The sequence below is a fragment of the Rhinopithecus roxellana genome, chromosome 13 (genome assembly GCF_007565055.1).
Source record: "Rhinopithecus roxellana isolate Shanxi Qingling chromosome 13, ASM756505v1, whole genome shotgun sequence".
NCBI classification, from domain to species: Eukaryota; Metazoa; Chordata; class Mammalia; order Primates; family Cercopithecidae; genus Rhinopithecus; species Rhinopithecus roxellana.
This window is the reverse complement of record NC_044561.1, coordinates 33147317-33166429: the sequence shown is the minus strand read 5'-3', so window position 1 is coordinate 33166429 and position 19113 is coordinate 33147317.

Here is a 19113-nt window from a genome sequence, read left to right as displayed (position 1 = left end):
CTACACTTTACAGAGAATGGAAAACAATTTATATTAACACTTCGTGCAAATCATATTGGTGTGCCTGTTTTTCTGCACCATTATTTAGTGCTGACTTTTATTTTCTCTGCATTGCTTAGGCCAGAAGATCCCAAATAATATCATAATTTAGAGTCACCTTGGGAGATTGTAAAATGCATATTTCCAGGCTTACTCTTAGAAATTCTAAATCAGTAGTGCCAGTTTATAGTTTCGAAATCTATCATTTTAGTGATCACCGTTAATTATTAAAATGCAAATTGTAGATTACACATGAAGTTATACTAAGAAGGAAAAGTATGTTTTCGAGTGTTTCTCAGTTACAACTATTATATAGATACATTTTCTGTTTTCTCTCCACTAGAGTGTAAGCTCCCCGGGATGTGTGGAAAGGAAGATATTTCATTCATGTTTACTATTCTGTTCTCAAAAACTAGGATCTGATCTATTTTAGGTGCTAAATAAATCATTGCTGGAGAAATAATAATGTGAATGATAAATAAAATGTGACTGTGTCTGTTTTCTACTTTGCTTTTGACAGTTGCTCAGGGTGAGGTCTTATTGGTATCCACTTCCATGAAACACAATGACATTTGTAGAAAACTCCACATAACAGTTGCTTGATTTATTATACCTCACAGCACTACCATTAGTGTCCTTGTGATACTCCTCTTCTCAGTGAATGTGAACAGAAAAAAGAAGAAAGAGGAATATCTGATAATTGTGATATTTAAAACAGATGTTTTTGCAGTGAAATTGTTTAAGGATTCATGTGTGGCTCTCACTGAGGAACAGTCCCAAACTTGTTTCTCTTTTGCGTATACTTCACTCATAGAGTTCATGGAAGAGTTCTTAGATTTTGCTTTCAGCACATCCATCACCAGGGTCAGGTATATAATTCCTCAGGCTCAGTGCAAAATAAAATGCTGTGTCGCTACCAGATTAGGGGAAGTCAATCTTCACTTCTTACAGATAAAAAGTTCCAAAGGATCAAAACCTCCGCATAAGATGTGCAAGATGTGCTTGGAACATGGAGTGGGGGTGTACAAGAATCTCCTGCTAAATTGCCCACTAAATGCACCATGGGCATGACATAGCTGGGGTAGCTGGGGTAGTGATGGGCCTCACTCTGACTCTTCCCAGGCCTCCTCCCAAGTTCCTCATAGAGGACAAAGGGCAAAAAATACTCCCCTTTCAACATGACCTGACCGAGTGACTATCCTGGGTGGAGGCTGGCAGTGGTGGCAGGGTGAGGAGGGGGAGGGATCATGGGTTCCAGAGGATGGAGAAGAAAGGCAGCCAAGAATGCATCCTAAGGAGTGGCAAAAAATGGAACCACATAAGAGCTGAGGCTCTAATCCCTCAGTGCATGTTTCATGATCTCACAGGTCTTTACTTACACAACACAAATTCAAAAGCAAAGTTATTTAGAATGTCTCTTCTCAGGTGGTGACCTCAAAAAATTAAACTCCAATCAGAAAGTTCTTCTGAGCACTGACCCTGTGTGCCTGCCAGTGGTCACACGTCTATGAAGCAGGCCTTATCTACCATCTCTGGGGATGGACTTTTCCTACTGTCTTTGTTTTGTGTTTCTATGGCAGAATACTCGAGCCTGGGTAATTGAAAAAGAAAGCTTATTTGGCTTATGATTCTGGTGGCTGGAAGGTTCAAGATTGGGCAGCTGCATCTGGTGAGGGCATCAGGCTGCTTCAACTCATGGTGGAAAATGGAAGAGGAAATTCTTAGATTCTGTTATAATCTACATTCAAATCTGAGAAGTATTTCATCTTTTGTTTCTGTCACAATCCCACCTTAATATTCCTATAAACTAAGATTTGTATGTAGTGTTAATCACTATGAAAATATTTCTTTTTCTTCTTCTTCTTATTTATTTATTTATTTTGGCAAGACTCTTGTCACCCAGGCTGGAGTGGAATGGAACGATCTCAGCTCTCTGCAACCTCTGCCTCCCGGATTCAAGCAATTCTCCTGCCTCAGCCCCCATGAGTAGCTGGGATTGCAGACGTGTGCCACTATGCCCAGCTAATTTTTGTACGTTTAGTAGAGACGGGGTTTCACCATGTTGGCCAGGCTAGTCTTGAACTCCTGACCTCATAATCCGCCCACCTCGGCCTCCCAAAGTGCTGAGATTACAGGCGTGAGCCACTGCACCGGGCCACTACTCAAATATTTCTTCTTGTCAGTCTTGCGTAATAGCAATCCTATTTTTTTTTTTTTTTTTTTTTTGTAATCAAATCAATTATTCCAAACATAAGGTTCAGGTAGTACAGCTTCCTATACTAAAACTTGGGGTAATTTAGATGTCTTTTCTTTTCCTAGATCCCATTGAAAGTTACTAGCCACAGAATTACTAAGTAAAAAGGGCCAAGTTATCATTCCCATATATACTTTATGCTATTCCCTAACTAAAAAAGTTTGCCAAGGATAGTTTTTGGCTTCTGTTTTATCTTGCTACCATAATAAATAACATAAATCAGTGGAATTGGGGGAAAAAAAAGACAAAAAGTCAATGGAAAAAAGCTGGTATTTTAAACAATCAATGAAAATGGTGAGCCTTTAGCAAGACTGATGATGAATAAAAGGCAGAAAACACATACTACCAATATCAGAAGTGAGGTAAAGAATATCACTTCAGACCTTACAGACATTAAAAGAATGATAAGGAAACACTGATAACAACTTTATACACAAAAATTTGGCAACTAAGATAAAATGGAGCAATATTCTACACAGCACACACTGTCAAAAATCACCCAATATAAAGTAGATAATTTGAACAGCCTTAATAAATTTTAAGAAAATAGAATTCATAATACAAAAAACAATAAAGAAGTCTCCAGACCCATGTGGTTTCAGTGGAGAATTCCACTGACAATTCAAGGAAGAATTAACACCAGTGATACACGTTATGTTTCTGAAAATAGAATAGGAAGAAATATTTCCAAATTTATTGTGTGAAACTAGTTTTACTCTGATACTGAAACCAGACAAAGAGAGAAAAACACAGTACAGAACGAAACTTATAGACCAATATCCCTCATAAGTATAATTCAAATATCCTTACCAAAATATGAGCAAATTGATTTTTGGAGGTTTTATACCTTTTTATACCTTTTAAAGCCATTTTATACCTTCATTAAATTATATCCTACTATATTTTTAAAAAGGGTACACTGTGACCAAGTGGCCTTTATTTCATGGATACAAGAGCAGTTCAATATTCAAAACTCAATCAATGTTTAATTTTTTTTTTTTTTTTTTTTTTTTTTTTTGAGGTGGAGTCTCACTCTGTCACCCAGGCTGGAGTGCAGTGGCGCGATCTTGGCTCACTGCAACCACCACCTTCCAGGTTCAAGCGATTCTCTTGCCTCAGCCTCCCAAGTAGCTGGGATTATAGGCGCTTGCCATCATGCTCGGCTAATTTTTGTATTTTCAGTAGAGACGGGGTTTTGCCATGTTGACCAGGCTGGTCTCAAACTCCTGACCTCAGGTGATCCGCCCGCCTCGGCCTCCCAAAGTGCTGGGATTACAGGCGTGAGCCACCGCGCCCGGCTCAATGTTTAATTTTAAAAAATCGTGCTGTCTCATATGAAAAAGTTATATGATGATGAGTAATACAACCATAGCACATATTAAAGTAACAGAAAACATAGATGATACTTACAGAGACTTAAGAATGATCACTAGTGTACTATGTGTACTACCATGTCAGAGGAGTCATCTTCACCGTGTGTATGCTTTCCCATCTTAAAGAATAAGAATGTGATGCTCTCATCACTTTTCAACAGTTAAGCCATTTTATACCTTTATTAAATTATATTCTCTAGATAGCATTCGATTTTAACACGAGGTTGTGTTATACATATGGCCAAACGACATCTATTTTATCAAACTGCTTGACAACATTTTGTAATTCCTGCACTCTAAAATAAACTTTTCTATTTTAAACAGGACTACGCATCAGAAAAAGATGAGAAAACTTCCACTAAATTCAGGGTAAAGTCTGATGTACTTATGATCCCACATACTGTACATGGTAACTTAGTTTAGCAATTTTTTTTTCTCATCACGGTTTTTGTCTAATAAATTAAAGATCATCTTCACCCAAGAGGTGGGTACAGGATTCTCGGCTTCAACAGAATCAGTAAGAGTAACTGGCTAATTACTGTTTTGTTTACCCGAAAACATACACCCCGTCTGGTTTTACACTCCTGTGTCAAGATGTAGTAAGATGCATTAAAACCAGAAGAGTTTAGATCAACCAAGCAAGACAAATATTTAACAAGAAAAGCCTGCATAAAAGATGGTAAAGCTCACTATATTTCTCATTATTTTGATGGAAATCCACTGTATTACATACATTGTTGTTTTTATCGAATTTTATTAAGAACTAGGAATAGACAGGGCACAGTGGCTCATCCCTGTAACCCCAACACTTTGGGAGGCCGAGGTGGGCGGATCATGAGGTCAAGAGATGGAGACCATCCTGGCCTACATGGTGAAACCCCGTCTCTACTAAACAAATACAAAAAATCAGCCAATCGCTGTGGCGGGCGCCTGTGGTCCCAGCTACTCGGGAGGCTGAGGCAGGAGAATGGCAAGAACCTGGGAGGCGGTGCTTACAGTGAGCCGAGATCGCGCGACTGCACTGCAGCCTGGGCAACACAGCAAGACTGCATCTCATACACACACACACACACACACACACACACACACATACACACAGCTAGGAAAAGGAATATGCCAAGATTGTGTTGTTTTTCACATGACGGATTTCAATCAAAGTAATCAAGTTATTAAGAAATGCTATATTGTGTGTGTGTGTGTGACAATATTCAGGAAATTACAACAAATTTTACTAATTAAAATAACTTTGAAGTGTGAAAGTAAAATTTGCAAACAATTTGTGTGCTTCCAAACTGAGGTTTTAGGGCATTCTTAATAAATCTAAATAAAGTTTAACATTAAGAAAATTTTGATCTACTGAAATTGGAGTTTCTGAAATTCTTAGGCTTTATATTGATGTGTCTTCTTTGTTGTTACTTTAGGTTATGATTGTCCATTACTCTTGCAACTGTGTATTTACTCATTTTGAGTAATAAAAGTATGTGTTTTATCTTACTTGAGCAAATTGAACCTATATTACTTCCTTGAGGTACTAAAATGTGTAATTACATTTTCAAAATGATTTTGAAAGCATATTAGCATTTTAATGTAGAAATACTTCTAAATGCAGAAACAGGCATTGAGGCAGCAACCCATAGCTCACCTGAAATACAGACCAATTAAACTGAATAACATATCCACAAAAAAATAAAACAAAACCAAAACAAACAACAACTGATGTTTAAAATAAGGAATGCCTGTGTCATCTCATTAAGTAAGAAGACCTTAGAGAAAACTCAGCAGAGGTGTTATAGCATAAATTACAGGTTTTGGTATCAGAACCCCACTCTTAGAAGTAATATAACCTTGCAGAAATTACTTAACAGGTCTAAGCTCAAGTTTCATCAGTTGTAAATTTGTAGCAAATACCTCACTGAGTTGTTAGAAGATAAATTAAAGCATTCAAAGCATTTACCACTGCTTAGCATTGAGTAGTTTCTCCAAAGGAAAACAGTATAAGGACAAAAGTATAAAAAAAATTAGGGAGCATATGGCTGGCCATGGTATTCAGAGAAATCTGTTTGCCTTCTTGCTAATCTAGTTGGCACAGGGATCAGCTAATTTATTTTTCACTCATTGAAACTATTAATACTTTTGTTTCTAGTTAGCAAACAGTATCCCAGCTGGGCACGATGGCATGCACCTGTATTCCCAGCTACTTGGGAGGCTGAGACAGGAGGGTCCCTTGAGTTCAGGACTTTGAGGCCAGCCGAGGCAACATAGTGAGACATCTATCTTGAAAATAATATATTTAAAAAAAAAACAGAATCCCTATGGGAATCAATTTCACGTTAAAAAAAGGTGTAGGTTAAGGAAAAAGTGTAAAAAATATTTATTGAAGTGAAGCATTAAAATACTAAGAGCATACTTTCCCATGCCTTGCAATGATGCTGCAGAATGGACTACAGTGATATGACACATGGGCTAGAGCTACTCTCATTTATTAAACATAACTTTGTCATTTGCCAACACCTGCTAAAGTCTATACCAAGCAGCTGCTTAAGGGGGATCACTTTGAAAGTATAGAAAATTGTGTTCTTTTTATGTGTTCTTCATGAATAAAACCCCTTTAAATTCTGAAATCCCTTCCTTCCTGTCAGTTAGTGCCAACTGTAGTCAGAACCACCTACACCCAGAATCTTAGCCAGCTATGCATAACACTTTGCCCTTAGCCATCAGAAAAGATCAAGCCCTGAACAAATGAGTGCAGGACTTACCTTAAGTGCCAGTTATTGAAACTTGGATATAAACCAAACCCCAAAAATGCTAGCTATGGATTCTGTGTTTTTTTTTTTTTTTTCAAACCAAGAATGTATCATCTTGATCCAATTATTTTCCAAAGGGATTCTGGGGTGAAACTCAGAGGCAGGAACATATTTTTCTCCCAAAATAAACAAATAGACTTGACACAGAGAGAGAAACGTTGTAAATTTAATCCTTTCCCAAATAAGAAGGCATGAGTTCGGAGGGTATGATTTTCTATCCATCTTGATTGTGCTGTTTTAAAACCAGAAAGTGAGCTCCTGATTTCCCAAACTAATTTTAGACAGTCATTTTAAGCGGATGATTTGAGCTGTCATTGTACTACCTGTGGAGTAATTAACCTATCAGTTCTTGTTCTAACATACAATTCTTATGGACTCTGTATTAGTCTGTTCTCACGCTGCTAATAAAGACATACCCGAGACTGAACAATTTATAAAGGAGAGAGGTTTAAGTAACTAACACTTCCACATGGCTGGGGAGGGCTCGCAATCATGGTAGAAGGTGAAGAGGAAGCAAGACACGTCTTACATGGCCGCAGGCAAAAGAGAGCTTGTGCAGGGGAACTCTCGTTTATAAAACCATCAGATCTCAGGGGACTTATTCACTACCATGAGAACAGTATGGGGAAACCACCCTCATGATTCCGTTATCTTCTGAGCCCGCCTTTGACACATGGTGATTATTACAGTTCAAAGTGAGACTTGGGCGGCGACACAGCCAAACCATGTCAGACTCCACGTATTTTGAGATGTGAAAATATAAGCTATACACATAAGTAACAGGTCTAATAGCAACTACCAAAGGAACAATGACTAGACTTACTTCTAGAGCTTTTTAAAAATGTATTTCCATTTGACACAGTATACCTAAATCTCAGAAATTGTGCCATTGGGAACTAAGTGACTTAATTCCGTGCATTAATGGGAAATAGGTAGTCAACAGTTGGAAACTGGCTGGAAGCAAAAGTAGGTGTGAAGACTTAAATAAATGTATTTTGCTAGAAGGAAAGAAAGTGGGAAAGAAGATGAGGTTAGGAACTGACAACTGGACTTAACCCAGAAATGAAATAGTAGCTGGATGTCACCACTTTGAATTTTAGGATTTTGCAAGAAATATAAGCAATAGCTGCTGAAATTGGGAGCACCACTAAAATATTTTAACTAAAGTAGTCCAAACTCACTAATGTCAAAATAATTCATTTAGTGCTTACATATACAAGACATAAGGAGTAGATATATTTTAGTGTAACTGTTTAGGGTTATATATTTAATATTTTAGTATTGATTTTATGTATCTTGTGAATAAAATCAATAAATAGAAATGGATCTTGAAAAAATGCAATATTTTTTTAATTAAAGAATTTGTTGATGATAAAAAATATATCTGTCTTATTTTTTCAAATTTATTTTTTAATTGACATATAAAATTATGTGTGTTTATCATGTATACGTAATGTTTTGAACTACATACACATGGTAGAATGATTAAATGTAACTGGTTAACAAATGCATTATCTGATGTAGTTGTTATTAATATGGTAAGAACACTCTCTTAGCATTTTGTAAGAATTATCATTATACGTTATCATTAATTACATTATACATTACTATACTATTACATCACTATACATTATCATTAATGATAGTCACCAAGCTGTTCAATCACATGCATGAGTCGTTTTCTCAGACAAAATACGCTGATATAAAAAAACAGTATTAAAAATACATTTTAAAATGCTTCCTAGTGATTTTGTTGTCCAATGGGCCAATGAGTAAATGACCTTCCAAAACCTATGGGAGGAAATTCCTGATTTTCATCTTGAAAGAAGTTTTTCAGTGACAAATAAAAACCACCATTATCTCACCGAGGAAGGATTATATGATGAAATGTCTTCTGGTGTCTATTCAAGGAAAGTTTTGAAAGCTTCTCAACTGGGATCTGAAAATCCTACCTTAGGATCAGGTAGACGGAGTGTTAATCAATAATGTTGTATTATTTTGATTTTTCATTTTTTGGATATGTTCTTGGATATATGTTTTGTTTCCCCAAGGACTTTTGCAATTTGTTTTTTTTTGTTTTTTTTTTGTTTTTTTTTTTTTTTGTTTTTTTTTTTTTTTTTTTTTGTTACAGAGTCTCATTGTCACCCAGGCTGGTATGTGGTGGCATGAAGTCCTTTGCTTTCTGGATTCAAGAGATTCTTGTGTCTTAGCCTACCAACTAGCTGTGACTACCGGCATATACCACCAGGCCTAGCTAATTTTTGTATATTTAGTAGAGACAGGGTATCTTTAGTAGAGACAGGGTTTCACAATGTTGGCCACGCTGATTTCAAACTAGCCTCAAATGATCCACCTGCCTCAGCTTCCCAAAGTGTGAGCCACCGTACCTGGTCTACAATTTCTTGGCAACACTGATTCTTCTCTATCTTCCTAGGCCTACCAAGGGCCATTTAGGTATGTGTTTGATCCTGGCTGTTTTCTGATCACAGAAACAAAGATCACCCAAGAGCTTTGAGCCATAGGAAGAAGCATAACCAAATACATTTCAGGTTATTTAAATGTCCATTAAACACTACACTAATCTTGGGTTATTGTGTGAGGTCTTGAAACATGAGGTCTTAATCATGTCCAAATTAGTAACTGCATGATGGAAAACAATCTGCAATCTCTTTCTAAAAATTGTTTTCTAAAAAAACCACTGAGGGTTTTTTTTTTTTTATTCTTTGGAAAAGGCAGTTATGAATCACTAAACAGAAATTAGAGCATTTTAAGGATTATTATTTTAGGAATTTTTTATTTGAAAAGTACTAAATAAAGACTAGTAGCATTTAAACAAAGAAAATTATATTTAATAATTCTGTTGTTGAAAGCTTTATTTTTAAAAATTGTGGCTATCATTTTAAGTATTTTTAATCAATTACAGTATTGATATAAAGTTGACTCATTCATTTATTTGTGATTTACTGTTTTTGTTGTTGGTGGTGGTGGTGATATCATTTTTAGCAGCCTTACTCTGAAATCTGGAACGAGAAAGTCTTGAACTTTTATGATTGATAACAAATAAAATAGTTAAAATAGTTGATTGATAGAACAACTGTTGGTAATATCTAAGACATGGCTTTTTTTTTTTTTTTTTTTTTTTTTTTTTTTTTTTTTTGCTCCAGATCTTCGCTTTTAGAATTGGTTGTAAAGTGATATGTTAAGTGTCTTAATTTTAACTACAAGCAGTCAAAGGAGAAATGGCTTGGTGTTCAGATCAGCATGTCAGAGATAGGCAAGATTACACTGATGTGTTGGATGTTTACTGATGAATATCTCTGAAGATAATTGAGAAGTAACAAAGATGAGACATTTCCAGCAGACCTGAGTTAATTCTACACAGCTCAGCAGGACTCCATTCATCTGCCTCACACCACCACCAAATCACCACAAAATATTTATTTAAATTAGAATATGACATATTGAATTCCTTTGAAAACTTCATAATAATTTAAATTATATTTTAGAAATTAGATAAATGAGAACATAATTGCAAAAAGAATTTTCAAATTCATCGCATTTATGTGCAAACTTTCTTCTTCCAAGTGTTTGAATGAACAAAGAAAATCACTTTGCCTTTATAACTAATAAATAATTATAAAAACTTTAACTTTTTCCAAGCTAGATACCAACTGTAGAGAAGATGAAACCCTGTTTTATTTAAGTGTTGTTAGTACCTGTTCTCATATATATTTTTTCTCTTAGAAACAGAGAATAAAAAGCTAAAAACAAAGATCTCATTATATTGTAATAAAATGGTACTACATAAATCTGTGCTTATCCTGCCTTCACATACTGGAATCCCAGAGGAAAAGGAAGCAAGCTGAAAGTCACAGGGGGAATTCCACACAAAGATAATGCTACAACTACACAGTCATTTAGTATACACACGTACACACACACACACACACATTCCATATTCCTAGTCAGTAGACATAGAAAAGGAATAAATTGTACATGGCAAACAGCATTGATCTGAAACCTAACATATCCAGATTGCTTCTGTCACTACTTCTTACCACGGGCTTGGTCATTTTTTACTTCTCCGAGACTCAGCTTATGCATATGGAAGTGAGAAATTGGATTTGTGGGATTTTCTGCATTTTTTCTGGCTGTGTAAAATTGAGTCATCTAATAATGACCCTTAATAGATGTCAAACATACTACCGGGAAATAATTGGGCTCCATAGACAAGTGCTACTAGGGTGAACACTAGTTAAGATTTGAGGGAGTTATAATTTTTTACAACTGTATAAAAATTTTAAGAACAGTAATGTGCTGCAAAATACTAAGAAATAACCTACTTTAGTAAACATTTTTTTAGTGCCTAAAGAGAAAATTTCACCTTACAAAACCTCAACAGTTGCAATGGACTGATTGTTTTACTCTGCTAGTTTTGCTTAAATATTAATTAAATATTAAATATTAGTATTTTCTCTCAGAGCCTGGAAATCTTGATGTTAGTGAAGCTGACCAGTGGACACATGAGTCATAGTGGGGAATGAAAATGGAATATCATATTCTACAGGACAATTAGTGAAGAATTATGTGAAAGTTAGTTTTGAAGTGACAGGAATATTTGAAGTGTTGTGTGTGTTTCTGCACAGGATACTGACTTACTTTCCTGTGTCAGTTTGGAAGCCTCCATTTCAAAAATATATCAGCTTATGTTGCTAATGTTTAGGAAATATACCAGTTAGTCGGGCATGGTGGCTCACACCTGTAATCCCAGCTCTTTGGTAGGCAGAAACAGAAGAATCCCTTGAACCCAGAAGTTTGAGAACAGACTGGGCATGGTGACAAGACCCTGTCTCTACAAAAAACTTTTTAAAAATTTAGCTGGGTGGTGTGGCACATAGTTGTAGTCCTAGATACTCAGGAGGCTGAAGCAGGAGGATCCCTTGATCCCAGGAGTTCGAGGCTACACTGAGCTATGATTGTGCCCCTGCGCTCCAGCCTGGGCAACAGAGAAAGACTGAAACAAAAAGATTTAGCAGTGCATCCCACCAACCTGGGGGAGACAACAAGATTATCTTTTTACAATAAGGGATAGAATTTTGATTTAAGAAACAATTATTGAAATCACTTATTACAAGAAGACTGCGTGCCACACATGTTTCTTAGTCTGCCATAATAAAATACCATAGATTGTCTGGCTTAAACAATAGAAATCTGTTTTTATTTAACATTTCTGTAGCCTGGGAAGTCCAAGATCAAAAACTTTCTGGTGAGGGCTCTCTTCCTGACTTGCAGATAGCTGCCTTCTTGCTGTGCCTTCACCAGGTATAAAGAGAAGGAGAGCAACCTATCTGGTGTCTTTTTTCAAAAGGACTCTAATCCAATCAGATCAGTGCCCTGCCCTTGTGACCTCTTTTTACCTTATTACTTCCATACACCAAATACAGTCACATTGAGGACAGGTTCTAACTTATGAATTTTGAAGGGGTTATAATTCAGTCCCTACCATTTCATCCCTGGCCCTCCAAAATGTATGACTTTAGTCACAGGCAAAATTAGTGCGTTCCACTCCAACAGCCCCCAAAATCTTAAGTTTTTCCAGAATCAGCTCTAAACTCCAACATCTCATCTAAATATAATCTATATCAGATATAAGTGAGACTTGAAATACACTTTATTCCTGGGCAAAATTCTGTTCCGTTTGTGAACCTATGAAATCAGAAAAGTTATGTACACAATGATGAGATATGCATGGGAAAGACATCCCCATTCCAAAAGGGAGAAATACAAAAGAAGGAAGAGAGACAGTCCCTATCAAGTCCAAGACCTATCAAGGCAAATTTCATTAGACGTTAAGGCACAAGAATCATCTTATTTGTCTTGATTTTCTGCCTTCCAGGCCCACTGGGCTGGCAACATCAGCCTCACACCTCTGCAGGGCAGCCCTGCCCATTTGGCGCTAGGGAACTGTCCCTGCCTCCAAGGTCCTCTGCTAAATCTCCACCTGCTAAAACTGAGGAGGATACAGCCTTGAGCCATGCGCCTGAGATGGAAGTGGCAGCCCTGAGGCTCTCTGAATTGCCTTAGTCATTGATTCTTCCCTTTTCTTTTTTTTGAAGAATACACACTTTCAAAATCAAATAGACTTACGGCCCTGTTACAGATTCTTCTTGTGGAACCCAACAAGCTCAACATGCTTGCTTGCTTCATTCCATCCTGGTTTCTCCCTTAGTTCAAATTGGCAATGTCTCTGCTAATACAATCCCATCTCTCTTCTTAGATTCTGCTGTTGAAATAATTCATTAAATCTATTCATGATCTCTTTTTCAAATAGTTGTTTAGTCACACCATCACTGTCCTCTTCAAAGAAAACTTTCTCTCTTCTTTTTTTTTTTTTTTTTTAATTTGCGATATGGTTAGACTGAGAATTTTCCAAATCTCAGAGTTCTGGTTTATTTATGCTAACAATTTCTTCTTCAATTCATCTCTCTCTTTTCACATTTGGTATTAGCAGCAGGGAGGACAAAAGGCAATCATTCAATACTTTGCTTAGAAATCTCACCACGGGTTTTCTTTCCACAAAACACTACAACTCAATTCAGCTAAGTTCTTTGCCACTTTATAACAAGAATTGTTCTTCCTCGAGTTTCTAATAACTTGATCCTTTATTTCATCTGTGACCTCACCCATATTTCTAGTATGCACTTCAACACTCTTCCAATCTCTACTCATTATCCATTTCCAAAACTACTTTCACATTTTTAGGTATTTTTTACAGTGGAACCCCACTCCTGGTACCAAAATTATTCTTAGTCTGCTTGGGCTTCCGTAATAAAGTACCATATACTGGGTGGCTTAAACAACAGAAATGTATTTTTTTTTTTTTTAATCCCACAGCTCTGGAGACTGGGAACTCCAAGATCAAGGTGCCAGTCAAATCAGTTTCTGTTGAAGGCTCTCTTTCTGGTTTGCAGATGGCTGTCTTCTCCCTGTGTCTTCTTATGGCAGAGAGAAAATGTCTTTTATCATAAAGACAATAATCCCATCAGATCTGGCCCCACCCTTATGACATCTTTAATATTAATTGCTTCCTTACTCCAAAGATAGTCAAATGGAAGACAAGACTTCAATTTATAAATGTAGAGAGGACACCATTTAGTCCATAGAATCATGATCTCTTATTTAGCTATATCTCCTTAACTTTTAATCTTTAGCTTGATACATAAGCACAATATAATCACTACTCTACCACTTGGAGCAATGAATTACTCAATCCCACATGACACTCTGAGAACCTTATGGTGTCAATTTCAGAACCATCTGCCTGGGGGGAATAAAGGAGAATACATTAATGTATTGACTCTCTTCCCACTCTCCTTCCCATGGGCCTTCCACATGGCAGTTCCAGGAAAGTCCCAGTGAGAAGTTGAAAGTGAGATGCTGCCAGGTTGTGTCCATGTAAATTGGATAGAGCATGACTGGAACTTAGCATAGCAGTAGCTCAAATAGAAGGTGAATCTGAGAGTCTTTGAACTGGTGACCAAAAAAATGAGTGATTCAGGCTGTTACAAATTTAAAATGGCCACAAATCCTTTTACACCCCTCCCATTGAAAGGAAGTGGTCTATGTTCTTTCTTTTTGAATCTGGGAAATTCCATAATGGATTATGGGAGAATGGAGGCTGTGCCAAGTTTCAGGTTTAGTCTTTAAGAGAATGTCAGTTTCTAGTAGGTTCTGTTTGTTGGAATACTAGTTTTTGAAAACCAGTTATCAGGCTGTGGAAAGTTCAAGTGATGTGAAGAAACCACATGTAGACAATTTGGACAATATTTCCAGCTAAACTCCCACATCAACTGCCAGGCAACTGACGGTGCTATGTTGGGACATCCAACCCAATTCCAGCTGTCATCTGATATCAGCTACACACAAGAGTATGTAAGACTGCCCATCTGAGGCTACTCAACCCGTTAGACTGTGAGAGAGAAAAATAAATCGTCTTGTGTCACAAGATAAGGGCATAAAATTGACATAGTATAAATTATTATATTAAATACTCAGCAGTAGGAGTTTATTGATAATCATAAGTGGTTTTTACTTATTAACATTTTTATGCTATTATTGCAGCTTATTTTGAGAGAAATGTCAGTCTATTCTGAACTGTCTTTTTATGTTTTGTTTATTTATATTTGCTTTGATGTACATATATAGTGAAGTTATTAGCACAAAGATGTGTTAAAGATAATTAACATATCTATTATCTCACATAGTTATCCAAGCTATTGAGGACGAAGCTTTTGTCTAATTTTTAAATTCCTTTTTTTCATATCACTATTGCCTGGCATCAATATTGGCACAGATTAGACATTTAAGGTGAATATCTTAAAAAAGGTAAAAGTTTACCACAATATAATAGTATTTGAGTGGAGAAACAGAAGACCTGTTAGCGAGGAGACCATGAAAAAAACAAACCACGACTATCCAATCTTTGTTTATAATAAATCGGTGAATATTTCTCCTAAGATATGAACTAATCTCCTTGTAATTTCCTGATCGTAATCAGTAATTAAAAATCTACTCTGTGAATTACAGATTGTTCAGACAAACAGTTTAATTTGCCCACATTTTCTCTAGGCATGACTAAATTAGGGGCATTCCCACTGCAAACCAGTTTTATCCAAACTACCCATAATATGACCATTGTTTTGCTAGTTACTTTAACAATAAGATGTATTATACAAATATTTTAAAATTTCAGTTATGCAACCCATTATTATTGCTTTCAGCTACATTTAAATAACATGAGTAGGGAACTAGGATATAGCCCACAAAATGACCTAGGGCATTGAGTGAATGTTAAAATCATCAATTAATGTTCTCCAAACTAAGAAAGATAATATTTTTGATGTTTTTAATATTTTCCTGAATAAGTTTTTGATTGCTGTCCCTTTATACATATGAGCATTTCTCTATTTTGTTAAATATTTGTATTTAATTATTGTTATATTTTTATTTATATTTCCAAATGGCACACAAAAATAATTATCATATTAATTACATGTAATATTGCTTTTTAATGATTTATTCTGCTCAATGAAATAAGTATCATCTTCATAATAAAGTGTTTCATAACATTCTTTCTATTTCAGGAACTATAGAAATGGGGAACATAGCTTCCTTTTAAAATAGAAAAAAGGCCACATTTTAGAAAGTGCATTACTAGGCCATTAATTATAGTTTATGAAAGTTTGTAATGCTAATTTCATAATAAAGTCTCTCTTCACTGACACACATTAATGACCATTCTTTTATTTCTATGATAGCATAAGGGCACTGTAGAATCCAGTTTAAGTCACATACACATACACACACACACACACACACACACACACACACACACGCACAAGGGCGTGCTCAGCAGGCATTGATTATACAAAAAGACAGACTCTCTTGTGTCCCTCTGTGTTCCTGATCCTGGAAAGATTGATCAAAGGAGATCCTCTTCTACTTTAAAAGCCAAGGTCCTTTCCAGATTTCCTTCCTCTTTCTTTCCAGTACTTGTCAGGACCTTAGAAAGTGTAACTCCTCTAAGTATTAATGCCCCCCGCAGTAATGCCTCTGTAAGACAGCAGATCCTTTGAGAGAAGGATACCCTATTGTTATGCCAGAGCCTAATATTGATAGATGAACTCTATAATTATAAAATAATTATGTGAGGGTGGAGTGTTGTTGAATTTTGCATGCTGTATTATTTAATAATGTTTTACTGTCATGTTGTCATTCAAGCAAAAGGCTCATCTTTCCAGGAATATTTTGCTGCTACATTTTCGCCACTGAGAAGAAAACAAACAAAAAAAAAAACAAAACAAAAATGAAAGGATGCTCATATTTCTAAAGAAAAGAAACTTTGTAGGTTAGTATCTAGGCATAATTGAGAATTATGATCATAATGAAAAAACTGCTAGCCTTTCAGAAAAGGTTAAAAGCTATACATGTTTGAGAAAAATACCTTTGCTCATTATAATACCTGGTACATCATGTTATAATTAAGATTGTGTCACTCTTTCCATTATAAATCACTATTTTAAAGACTCATAAAGCAGCTGTAAAAATGAGCTCCAGGCTCAACTTGGCATGTAAAATATTAACCCAAGAGAATTTATGTTTTTTATTTTTATTTTACTTTTGTACAAAACTGTCTTTCAGGCCTTCTTAAAATAAAGCAAAATTTCAAGTAGATTTTTTCTTTCAGGTGCCTTTTTGGCACTTCATAAATCAAAACCAGTCTTGCTTGTTAAAAACCAAATCTTGCAAGCACTTGGTGAATTAGGAGAGGTAATCATTTTGAGTGCTTCAAATGACTCTTTTAAAAGCGCCTTAAATATTTTAAACATTACATGTGATCACTAAATATCTGAAGAGTTTTATAAGCCACCTACCAGGAAAACTTTTGCTTCTTTCCTTTCCAGATGGCATTAAAAACATTAATGATGCCAAAGTATAGTGTAAGACACTTTGCTATTATTGGTGTGATTCACTATTTCAGAATTCAGGTTCTATAAGACAGCTCCCTATGGCAAGCCATTCCAGCCTAATAATCCCTTTGTGTAATGTTGTCTACCTGTGCCCACCAAGTGTGCACAGTGCTTCACTTGGCTGATATGCACTTGCTAAATACACCCTGAAAGTTCAACCAATTGTATATCTAGAGTAGGATTTTTATAATATTCTCACCATTACAAAGAATATACTTTGTTACTAATGCACATAGACTAAATATAAATCCAGAGCTCATTTGGCCAAGCAAGAATCAACTGCGGAAGCAATTGAAGAGTTAACATGGAAAAATTATACCCTATATAGAGCCAATAGCTAAGACATTCTGTATGTCTAGATGAGGTCCTTTTTAATATGAGATTTTTTTTTTGTCTCGAGTAGAAGTCTAATCAACTCTGAAGGTGAAAAAACTGATTTTTCAGTGAGTTCTTGTCTGCATTGATATCTGTCTTTCAAACCTAAAGAGAAAATGCACAAAGTTGGCTGATATTAGATATCAAAATCATTTTAATTTAAATAAATTTGATTACGGTTTAGATATTTAAACACTTGAATTTAGGTCATTATCTGTGGTCATTAACAGAATTCCTTTTGTTAAGTGAGTCTTATTGTTCAGGTCCATGAATTATCTATGCTTGTTGCACTCTTCCCAAGCACAAAATGCTATTCTAAATGTTTTCAATTATATTCTCTCATTTGATTCTCACAGCAACTGATATGATTAGGCTTTGTGTCCACACCCAAGGCTCATCTTGAATTGACATTCCCAGGTGTTGAGGGAGAGACCTGGTGGGAGGTGATTGGATCATTGGGGCGGTTTCCCTCATGCTATTCTCATGATAGTAAGTGAATTCTCACATGATCTGATGGTTTTATAGGGGGCACTTTCCTCTTCACTTCTTTTACATAGTCCCTCCTGCTGCCTTGTGAAGAAAATGCCTACTTCCCCCTCACGTTCCACCATGATTGTAAGTTTCCTCAGGCCTGCAAGCCATGCTTCCTGTTAAGCCTGCAGAACTGCGAGTCAATTAAATCTCGTTTGTAAACTACCCAGTCTCAGGTAGTATCTCTATAGCAGTGTGAGAACACACTAATACAGTAAATTGGTACCAGGAGTGGGGTACTGCTATAAAGATTTCTGAAAGCATGGAAGCAACTTTGCAATTGGATAACAGGCAGAGGTTGGAACAGTTTGAAGGGATCAGAAGAAGACAGGAAGATGTGGGAAACTTTGGAACTTCCTAGAGACTTGTTGAATGGTTTTGACCAAAATGCTGACAGTGATATGGACAATGAAGTTCAGGCTGAGGTGGTCTCAGATGGAGATGAGAAACTCGTTGGGAACTGGAGCAAAGGTCACTCTTACTATGCTTTAGCAAATAAACTAGCAGCATTTTGCCTCTGTTTAAGAGATCTATGGAACTCTGAACTTGAGAGAGATGATTTGAAACTTGAACTTATATGTAAAGGGAAGCAGAGCCTAACAGTTTAGAATATTTGCAACCTGACAATGCAATAGAAAAAAAAAAAAAGTCATATTATGAGGAGAAATTCAAAGCAGCTGCAGAGATTTGCATAAGTAATGAGGACCCAAATGTTAATTGACTAGATAATGGGGAAAATGCCTCCAGAGAAAGTCAGAGATCTTGGCAGCAGCCTTTCATCACAGGCCCAGAGGCCTAGGAGGAAAAAATAGTTTCATAAGCTGGGCCCAGGGCCCTCCCTACTCTGTGTAACCTCAAGACTTGGTACCCTACATCCTAGCCATGGCTTAAAGGGGCCAACATATAGCTAAGGACTTTGCTTTGGAGGGTGAAAGCCTCAAGCCTTGGTGGCTTACCTGCAGTGTTGGACCTCCGGTGCACAGAAATCAAGAATTGAGGTTTGGGAATCTCTGCCTAGATTTTAGGTGATGTATAGAAATGTCTGGATGTCCAGGCAAAAGTTTGCTGCAGGGGTACAGCCCCCATAGAGAACCTCTGATAGAGCAGTGTGGAAGGGAAATATGGGGTTGGAGCTCCCAACACAAAGTCCCCACTGGGACACCACCTAGTATAGCTGTGAGAAGAGGGCCATCATCCTCTAGACCCCA